This window comes from Anas acuta, chromosome 8, assembly GCF_963932015.1.
Source record: "Anas acuta chromosome 8, bAnaAcu1.1, whole genome shotgun sequence".
NCBI lineage: Eukaryota > Metazoa > Chordata > Aves > Anseriformes > Anatidae > Anas > Anas acuta.
The window spans coordinates 3,189,494-3,199,791 of NC_088986.1; positions in this window are offsets into that span (position 1 = coordinate 3,189,494).

The following is a 10,298-nucleotide window of genomic DNA, read 5'->3' on the forward strand; positions in this document are numbered from 1 at the left end:
TCATTTCCCCAAATATCTTTTGAAGGAGATAAACTAGATTAATCTCTCTTTATAAAGTTCCCACAAGCAAGCTCACAGACACAGTAGCTTTACCTTCAAAAATAGAATGTGACTGTAGGCACTTATGCTAATCTCTTTTTTGGCAAATCAGCTTTTTTGTATTGAATCTTGCTTGATTGAATAGCACTGGAGCTGCCAGAGTAAATGCTATTATCAATGTACAGTAATTAAGGAAATAGTCCTTGTCACTCCAACAGTGTCCAGGCAGTGCCTTGTGTAATAAATGATAAAGAAATCTCTCCAAGGTGTAGATGCTGTGGTGGGGGGGCTCCCAACGTGCAGGAAAACCACACAACGCAGAGCTACAGGTAATGGGGAGCTGTCGATGCCCGTGGAACTCATGTTAAATGCATGTTTGGCGCCGAGTGTCGAAATAGACGCTCGGCACTAAAACACATAATTGTTTAATTTGTCGTGTAATTTCCTGACTCAGGGCAGTTGAGCATCTCCCAGTCTCCGCCCTTTAAAAATGTGTGTGAGCGAGAGCGGGGGGAGACCCCTTCCATCATTCAGGAACTTCAAAGATCTGTTCCCCCTTCAGGCAGCAGCCTGCACAAATGATAAACCTTGCTTTAAGATCAGCAGAGCTGGGCTCTGCCAAATCCATTTGGGGAGAGAATTTCAGTAAAAAGGACTTGTCATTCCTTCCCCCGCCCTTCCGTTTCACTTGAAACTTTACAGCCTCGAAGTACTTTGGTGGATCGCAGTCGTTCCGGCAGCACCGAAGAGAGACGTTCCCCAAGGAGAGAAATAAAAATCCGTTGGACATCTTCTGTATTACGGCCTTATCACATGTACCAAGAAATGTAAAATGTGGCAAAGCCGGGTAATTCTCAGACACCGGCAGTGCCGCTTACTAAGCAGCTAGCCCGGCTCTGCAGTGCTGGAGCTTTCTCAGTGCTCTCAGCTGCAGCCCCACGCAGAGACCATTGCAGTAAACTGCTCTGGCCTAAGACATGCTGAGGTCTGCATTTGATAGCGAAGATCTTTGTCTGGTGAAGGTACATGCCGAAGATATGGTGTTTAATAGGCAATAAATAACAGGGGAAGGTATTTAATCACGTATGCCGGGAAGTAGTGCTGGTGTAAAAACGCATGCGTTTCCGAAGGCACAGGCGGGGAAGTGAGCACTCGAAGGGATGTAAGGGAAAGGCAAAGGAGTCTGGAGAGAGGCTGCTCAATTTCACCCCTGTTCTTGTAAGACACACACAGAAGGATTCTGGCCACTATATTCCTTTTCCTCAGCAGTCTGGGTCTTATCTAAACCGCGTAAGAATTTTCATATTTCAAAAATCTGACCGTTTTGCTTGGGCATACGTTACGGGGATTTTAACATTCCCTGCAAGGCTCCAGTTTAATGCATTGACATTCCGAAGGCTGGGCATCGTAACCTCTCCATTAAATCTTTGACACAATGAAGTGTCTTCTAAATAAAATAATTCAGAGGGATCGATCCAGTGAACTTCAGGGTGCACCTTTTCAATTATTTTTTAAAGATGGAAGTGTTTGGTGCATATTGAGCACCGGCTTCGTGGGAATGGGAGGGAGGGGAGCCACGTCGTGCAGACGGACTTAAACTGCAGTCCAGCAGGAGCCTGCAGAAACGCTCCAAGACGAGTGAGCATGTGAATCGGTCCCTGGATTTCAGCATGACCACGAGCTTAGCTCTGCTAGTTCCGGGCCTCTTTTCTGTTGTATGTAAAACATTAATGTTCTAAGCATTGTTCCAAAGGATTTGGTTTTAAATACCCCAAGCTTGACCTTCAGAACTGTCTGTTTGAATCTGAGCAGAAGTGCGCTGGTCAGAATTCAAAAAATTATAGCACAGGCAGCGGGTTTTTTAATTGAGGCATGCCAAATACCAAAGGCAGATGCTTTTTCATTCTGTAGCTCCTGGATACGCATTCTACTTTTCGGTTTCAAGGACAAAGGAAACACTTATCCAATTAGATGAGGCATGAGATTGTGACATACGGGCTCTTTCCTTAAATAAAAAAAATGTTGGAAAAAGATATTTGACCCTAAGTCAATAAGTGCTATTAAAATAATGAATAGTCCATAAATCCAACCGTATATGCAGCTCGTATTAAGAGCCGTTCTGTTTTTGTTGCTGAGAGGTCTGTGAGACTGCCCAGGGTAAAGCCCTGCACAAGTTTCTCGTCCAAATCACATTTTAAAGGCCTTACTTTTAAAATAGGATATACAGAAGTGTAAGCCAATTAAATTCCAAGGCAGACTTCTGCTATCTTTTCAAACCTGACATCTCTATTGAGTCAGCTTAGATGATACCAGGCACGATGTGGCTGTCGGAGCTGCCGAATTGCCTCTGCGCACCCAGCGAAGACGAGCGAGGCTCTTGCGCCTTTTCAGACTTTCACAGAAGCCAGCTCTGGAACAGCAGTGGGGTTCGCACAAGGTAGTGCTGCTTTTGGGTGGGATCGAGGGGAAATGGTTGATGCTTTACGTGGATCACACCTGAATCTTACGCGTGCTGGAATCACGGAGCACCACGCGCCTTTGTTGTAAGCGAGATGCGCCAAGGTCTGCATCATTCCCACCGTGCGGTGAGACGGGGCAGTAGTCAAACTTCAAAACAATTACAGCTCTTCTGTTCCCAGCTTAGAGCCACAACGTGTTTATTTTACTCTTCATACTTTACCAGGCGGCTGGAACTGCCAGCCGATAATTGCTGTGTTCCTGACCCTCTGCAAGAGTGAAGAGCCTTCTCCGTCCTCAGCCTGCTGTTCAGAAAGTTTCCTTTATTTAAAGTATTGAAATCAGTGCTATCAACGCTGCACGGAGGACTTGAGTCTCAGGTGCTGGGAATTAGCATTGCCCGCTGAAATTACTGACATCGGTTTGCAATCTGCTCTGCTGTCTGTCCTGTCTCACACAGCGCTGCTTAAAGCAAAATCGCGGCATCAAATCAAACTGGGTTTGGGTTGAGTGATACTGGAACAAATGGAAGTGACTGTAGAAATTGCCGTTGTTCTCCTGGCCAGGTCCAGCTGCCATTTTGATTTCACTCCACCTTGCTCGCAGTCTCTGCACCTTTGCAGTGTTCATCGCGCTCGGTGGCGATGCCGCACGCTCGGAGCCCCGCTCAGCCCCGGCCTCATGGCGTGGAAGCTGCCCAGCCCCAGCTGTGGCGCAGACTGGTCTGGAAACAGCACCTGTGCCTGCTGGCAAGGTCCCAGCAGGAGGGAAGTTGCTGCAGCACCGCAATTAATCCCCACCAGTGGGAATATCCCCGAAGGTGTGGTGGCCGGGGGGCAGCTCCTCAGGTCTCAGGGTGAGATGCTGGCGCTTCTCCTCTGTCTGCTGAAGCAGCGGTGTGCCAGGTGTGATTCCACAGGGCCAGCCACAGCTCTGCTCACCTGCTGCTGCCCTAAAAGGTGGCTGGAGGAGGCTCGTGCTGCCTCCCCCCCAGCCAAGCCCTCCTGCATTCACACTTCTGCTGCTGCTGGGGCTTTGGAGAGAGCTTTTACAGAACTCGTTATTTCTGCGGCTTGTACGCCCCCAAGAACCACTCGGAATACAGTGAGGTGAGGAAGAATCCCCATGAATTTTCATCACACTGGTATTTCTGGCACAATTTACACTGCTTTCGTGACTGTGTCCCCGATCGGTAGGAGCAATAAATATCCTGTGCAAAGCTCATATTGCGATGGATGGGAGAGGAAACAGCGAGCTGAAAGGTGTCACGTTGTGGAAACCTGACCTGGAAAGAGCGATCCACAATTAACAAGATGGGTAAAGGAGTCTCCGGGTCTTAGCAGAGCCCTCGGATTATCATAAAGGGAAAGCGGGTGCCAAATAGTTTTAAAGCATCCCATGTATCATCGATGATTTTTCTGTTGATATTAAGAATTCAAAGGGATGCTATTAGCATTCTGGGCAGAGAGGGAGCAGATCTATAGCATGCCTCTCAATAAATATGATGCTGCAGTAAACTTCTTTGGCACTTTGCAATTCACATCTGATCTCTGCTGACCTTTTTTTTTCTCCTAATTAAACCTTTAGCTTGCAAATGAGCCATTTCCTACATTAAACCAGTATACAGCAAAGGAGGAAATTCTACCCACAATTTATAGGAGTTGCTGGTGACTTTAACTGTCTGTCACAACCTTTTCTAATTGATCCCTGTTTGGATTAAATTTGACCAATGACTTTCTCTGAGGTGAACAAAACTGCGGCTACGCTCAGAAGCCATTGTGCCCACGGCACCACAGCACAGGGTGCGTGTGCTGGACGGAAGATAACGGCGCATTTTGTGCCTGGAGTGAGAAAAACATGAAGGCCAAACGCCTCCAGCACCCAAACCCGCTGGTTATCTCCAGCAGCTGCTGTCCCAGGGCGGTGTTTGTTTTAAGAAGCTGACTTTGAGGGAGTGCTGGGGGTGGCCTGCGCAGACGCTCCCACCAGTGCTGTTCAGACTCCCACGTCCACGCCGGCCCTCGCGGGGTGAGCAAACCGAGCCCAGCCCAGTAAAACTCTCTGCCAGCATGGTGACCTGGCAGCCTTTACATTCCCTTCTCCAGCAGTTTCTTCTGACAAGGCACCTCCACGTCATGGGCCAGCCATCCCTCTGCTGTCTGCCTCAGTGTGCAGGGGTTGAAATTCTCTGAGATGGGTGTAGCAGCACAGTGCTGAACTGCTCCCTTCCCTTCCCTTCCCTTCCCTTCCCTTCCCTTCCCTTCCCTTCCCTTCCCTTCCCTTCCCTTCCCTTCCCTTCCCTTCCCTTCCCTTCCCTTCCCTTCCCTTCCCTTCCCTTCCCTTCCCTTCCCTTCCCTTCCCTTCCCTTCCCTTCCCTTCCCTTCCCTTCCCTTCCCTTCCCTTCCCTTCCCTTCCCTTCCCTTCCCTTCCCTTCCCTTCCCTTCCCTTCCCTTCCCTTCCCTTCCCTTCCCTTCCCTTCCCTTCCCTTCCCCAGCCCCACCACAGGGATTTGGCTGAGCCATGGCTGGGCTGCGTCCTGCCACAGAGGGAGTGCATTAAAATTCACGAGTCTCACCTCAGAATCCTTTTCAGAAGTGTATTTTATCTGCTTCTTCCTCTGCCTCTTGGCTCCAAGAGCTTTCATTTTCCAGCCCTGCTTCCACAGCTGCTCTGGTGGGATGTTCCCTGTGCAGATCCTGTCCGTGCTGGGAGGAGAGCTGTCCGCCCCACGCTGCCCCCGGCCATTTTCTCCTCCGTTGTGTCAGACAACAACCACCTCAGCTCGTTCCTCTTTTCCACTCAGCGGGACTGTGTGCCTCCTCCCCATGAACATCGTCATGCTGAATTTTGCCATTCACCACGTCTCGTGCTGAGACAGAAGGCCCGGCTTCGTGAGGCAGTGGCATGGAGGACGGCATCGCAGGGGCCTGACGCCACGACAGGACAGGGGTGTGGGTGCAGACCAAGCACCTGCCCCCCTTCCAAACCCCCTTGGGAAAGAAAACAAAAACACTCTGCCTACTCCCAAGTGGTGCTTAAATGTTATTTAAAAATGAGAAAATCCTCCCCAAAACCAATGGTGAGGCTGTAAAGAAGGGGGTGCAGTGAAGCGAGGTGAAGCAGGGAAGCATCCCAGGTGGGAAAATGCCAGGAAAATGGCTTTTCTTTGAGGCAGGAGGCTCTTGGGAGGGCTCAGGACCATGGTGCTGAGGGAGGAGGGGACCCTCAGGAAGATTTATGTGAGATTTTGTTGTTATCCCTCCTGTCCTTTAGCAATGAGGAAAAATCAACCCATTTCCCTGCCTGGAGAAACTGAGGCTGCTCAGCACCCACCAGGGCTGGCACAAGTTTTCCCTACGAACGTGCACTGTGCTGTGGCTCATTTCCCAAGCGGACACCTGCAGCCCCAAACCTCCCCATGGCCTCTGGGCCTCCACTGGCCCTCATGGGGATCCCACTGCCTCCCCCCAGCCCCAGCGGCCACGGTGCAGCGCGGCGTGCGAGCCGGCGCGTCAGCTCGGGAGGGCAAAAGCGATTAACCGGAAATCAATGGAAATAAAAAGAGCCCCGTCTGCCGCAGTACACAATTCACTCCCGCAGACAGCCTTCCCCGCACTGCAGGGGAACGAGCCGCGGCGCAGAAAGGCTCTCGAGGCGAGCCGAGGGCGCGAGCTTTCGGGCTGCTCGGCGCCGGGACGCCGGCCATCGAAGTTTGCCGAGGCTCCGCCGGCCACGTGAGCGAAGCGGGGAGATGAATATTCCTCTCCTTCCATCAGCTGCTTTTCAAACGGGCTGGAAAGAAAGAAAGAAAGGGGGGGCTGAGAGGAGTGTGTGTGGGGGGGTGGAATTTCCCCAGCAATATCCAGCAAGAGGACAAAATAATGAGAAAGCAATGAATCATGTTGCTTTTCTGGACTTCGATACAAAAGGCCTTGTTCTCCCCGCGAGCCGCCAGCAGCGTGCGTTTTGCAGCACGAAATAAAAAGTATCCTTGGGGGAAAAAAAAAAAGAAATCTCTTGCGAAGTAATTTAATTCTGGCCGACTTGACGGACAAAACCCCTATTTGCTAGAAAAGCGATTAAAAAGTGCAACCTAACAGAGTATCGCCCTGCATGAGGTAGGGCCCCTCAGCACAGCGCTGCAGGCCTCAGAGCTGCTGGTGGGGCCGGTCCCTGCAGCTGCCTGTGCCTGGTGCTGCCCAAAATCCAGCCTGGGCCCTCTGAGGTGAAATTTGTCCTGCCCTAAGCAGCGACGTTACCTGAGAAATGTGATTTAGTGAAGCCAAAGAGCTGGCATGGTTCCATTTGCACTGCTCTGTTGGGAGCATCCCACAGCAAGCACAAAGCCCAGGGGAAAGGGGTGGCCCTAGGGGTGTGTGGGGCTCCCCTTGTGTGCGAGGCACTTTTCCATCGCAGTTGCACGACTTTCTGATCACCACTGCATGAGGACAAATCGTGACCCAAATCCTGTTCGTGTGTACACACAGCTACGTGGCCAGGGACCCCCCTTCCCTGCTGTGTTCCTGATGACAAGGCTGAGAGCCATCACACAACAAGGAGCAAAGCAGGCCCAGAAATGAAATCCAGAGATGGATGTTTTATGAAAACGGGCAGCTAGGAAGCGTTCGGCGGCGGCTTTGGGGCGGGCTGGGCGACCTGTGGGTCGTGGCGTGGCGGTGCCGTGGGGCTGAGCACCCGCGGCCGCTGGCCCCGTGCCTGGCTTTCGCTGCAGACAGCACCAAATGCTGCGTGTTGTTCATCTGGCACATTTTAGCTGTAATTGCAACAGCCTGAACTACCACACGTTTTTATGTGCTGATATTTCATGACATTTTATGTACATAATCTGCATATGTTATTTTTAGAAAACTTTCTCCCTGGGACAGCCTCATGTGCTCCACATCTTGTTTCCATGAGCATGTGCTGCAGTTGGGAGCTTTTGGATTTTTTTTCCTTTTTTTTTTTTTTTCCCCCTTCTTTTTTTCCCCTGTCAAGATTGGTTTCTGACTCGCAGAAGCGACACACGGAACATAATATTTTTCTTTCTTTTCACGAGCCTGCGTTCAAGGGAATAATAATGAAAAAAAGGCGAGCAGAGTGGGCCTAATTCCCATTGCCATGGCACCAGGGGCTGGGCTCTGACCCCCAGAGGAGACCCGCTGGGAATCGGGCTGTGGATATTGGCATCTATCGGATGTGCTGGACGCAGACTTTCTGTCTGTCTGTCCGTCTGTCCATCTGCTGCTGCTGTTCCAGCTGAATGACAGGGGTGTGAGGGAAGAGTGGCCACTTGCCTGTGCCTGAGCTCTTCGGGGCTGAATGACTGCTATGCCCACAGGATCCTGAACATTTTACTTATTAATTAAGATGAAGAGCAAAGCGTCGTGGGGTTGGGTGGGCTCATCAGGGCTCTGGGGTGGAAATGGCATCGGTCTGGGGTGTTTTAGGAGCAAGACAGTGTGGAGACACTCGGCTGCAGCTTGTGGGGTGCCGGAGGTCAGAGGCCTGCAGCAAGTGTGGCGCTTTTGGGTGTGTGGGAGAAATGCAGGGCTGTGTGTGGGGCGTGCAGCCCTTGCCTGGGTAAAGCCTCTTGGTCCCTTGTGGGGGATAAAAACCTTGAAAATTAGGCCTGCTTTACATGTTTGGTGGAGAAAACCAAACCAGTTTGGTGTCTTGTCAAACCGAAGGCTGTGGTGGAAGCTGCATGGTGCGAGCGCGACTTGTGGCCTGTGGGAGGACATCTGAGGCCATGTTGCTGAAGGCCTGTGTGGCACGGCATGGTGCGGTGTGATGAGGTGTGATATGGTGTGTGGGGTGCGATATGGTGTGGGGGGGTGCGATATGGTGTGTGGGGTGATAAGCTACATGGGGACACCCTTCAGGTCAGCGGCCGGGGCCACGCCGGGCCGTTGTGGGATGCCGCCGTCCTTGCAGGGCCGGCTGGAAACCACTTGGAACAGCGCGAGCCCTTCTCCAGAGCCCGCCTCGCGTCCTGACGAAGAAATAAAATAAACATTTGGTAACACACGCGGCATATGGTTATTGTTTGCTGCAAGGACAGGGGAAAACATTACTCCACAACGTGGCAAAAAGGCTGCAGCTGCAATATCGCATTACAGCGCTGTGCTTTATTCAATAAAGGCCGGGGCTGCGCGGCTGAGCACCCCCCGCCCCCAGGGGCGGTTTGGGGGCCCTCGGCCGCCGTGCTGCGGCGGGCGGGCATGTGCCGTTCGTTAGCGCCGGGGTCTGGTTTCAATTCGGTCGCTTCAGATTGTATTTTCACAGTGACTCATTAGTCACCAAATGTTGACAAGCAGTTGTAAGGGTGCCATCTCCCTCATTGTTTATAGGCAAGTGCAGCGCCCAAAATGATTTATTTATGCTTTAATTAAAATTTGCGGAGAGGCCAGTGAGTTTTAGCAGCGCCGTTTCTAATTTGTGGTCTCGGGGAAAGAAGAAGGAGAAAAAAATCAATAACCTTGCCCTGTTTGTGTTTCGGTGTTACCTGGGGCACCAGGCGGCCCCAGCGCTCACCTGCGTGCCTGGTGTGGGCTGAGAGCCTCGAACTCAGCCTCGGCCCCTCCTGGAGGGCTGCACACTCCCAGAACAAGGAAACGGGTGAAAACCCAGCAAAACGAGGGCTTTGCTGCATGGTGGGGCCCGGGAACGTGGTGGAGCTGGGAGCTCACCTCCCCAGTGCCCGCAGCCTTTCTCCTGGTGGCGCCTGCCCATGGAAGTAACAGCAGCAGCAATATATCTGCCGGTACCTTATTTATGGCCCCGAACAGCGAGGGGAAGGACGAGGGGCTGCAGCTGGCAAAGTGCTGGGGGTTGCTCCCTGTGTGCCCCCGTGCCCGAAGTGCAGGGCCGCCTGGAGGAGGACGAAGATTTTCTTGCTGCTCGTGACACCAGACACATTTCTGTAATTTGCAACAAAGCACGGAGAGACTAAATCATGCTCACCCCCCCAAATTGTGAAAGTTAGGAGCCTCTCTTGGCCTCATACCACGGCTCAGAGAAATCCCTGCTATTACCTGATGTAAATATGTATTAATTAAAGCACTTTGGAAATGCAGAGTATTGACCTAACAGGCCGTAATGGCTCTTCTTGAGCAATTACAATCTATCATAGCGATACACACTCAGGGAGCTGGTTTTTAGGAGGTGCATTATTGACCCGCTGCTCCTCGGTGGTTTCCTCCCATTGCACCAACCCTTCCGTGGCGCTGGGGCCGCGACGTGGGCAACTCGCATCCTTCCCCCGCCCAGGGAAGTAACGGGGGCTGCTGGGGGGTTATTAATGAACATCACAAACATCACGCCACGCATCCTGCCCCCTCCCCGACATCAAGGTGGTTACAGAGTGAAGAAAAAGTCCTGGTACGAGGAGGACTTTGGGACACTTGTTGGATGGTGTGCGGGGTCCAGCTGGGGACCACGGCACAGCCTCGCCCCCGTGGCCAAACCTGAGCCTTTTCCTCCCCAAAGCCTCTGTGGCCCCAGGAAAGAAAGGACCGACTCCAAGCTGAGTGTGCACTTAGGAGCAAAGCAAGCAGGGAGGACTGTGCCCAAGCATGGGACAGGACAAAATAAATCCCCTCTTGCTTCAGTTTGGGAATGAATGAGGACAAACATCATCAGCACTTCCCTGCCGGACCACAGCTGGGCACAGGAGGTGCCAGCTCCTGGTGCCCCGTCCCTGTATGGTGACAGAGGTTTCACCCCCAGGTTGGGAACCAGGAGCTTTTACTCACACTGCAACAGGAGTTTTGGCACCGTGCTTGGCAAAACCGAGGCACTTT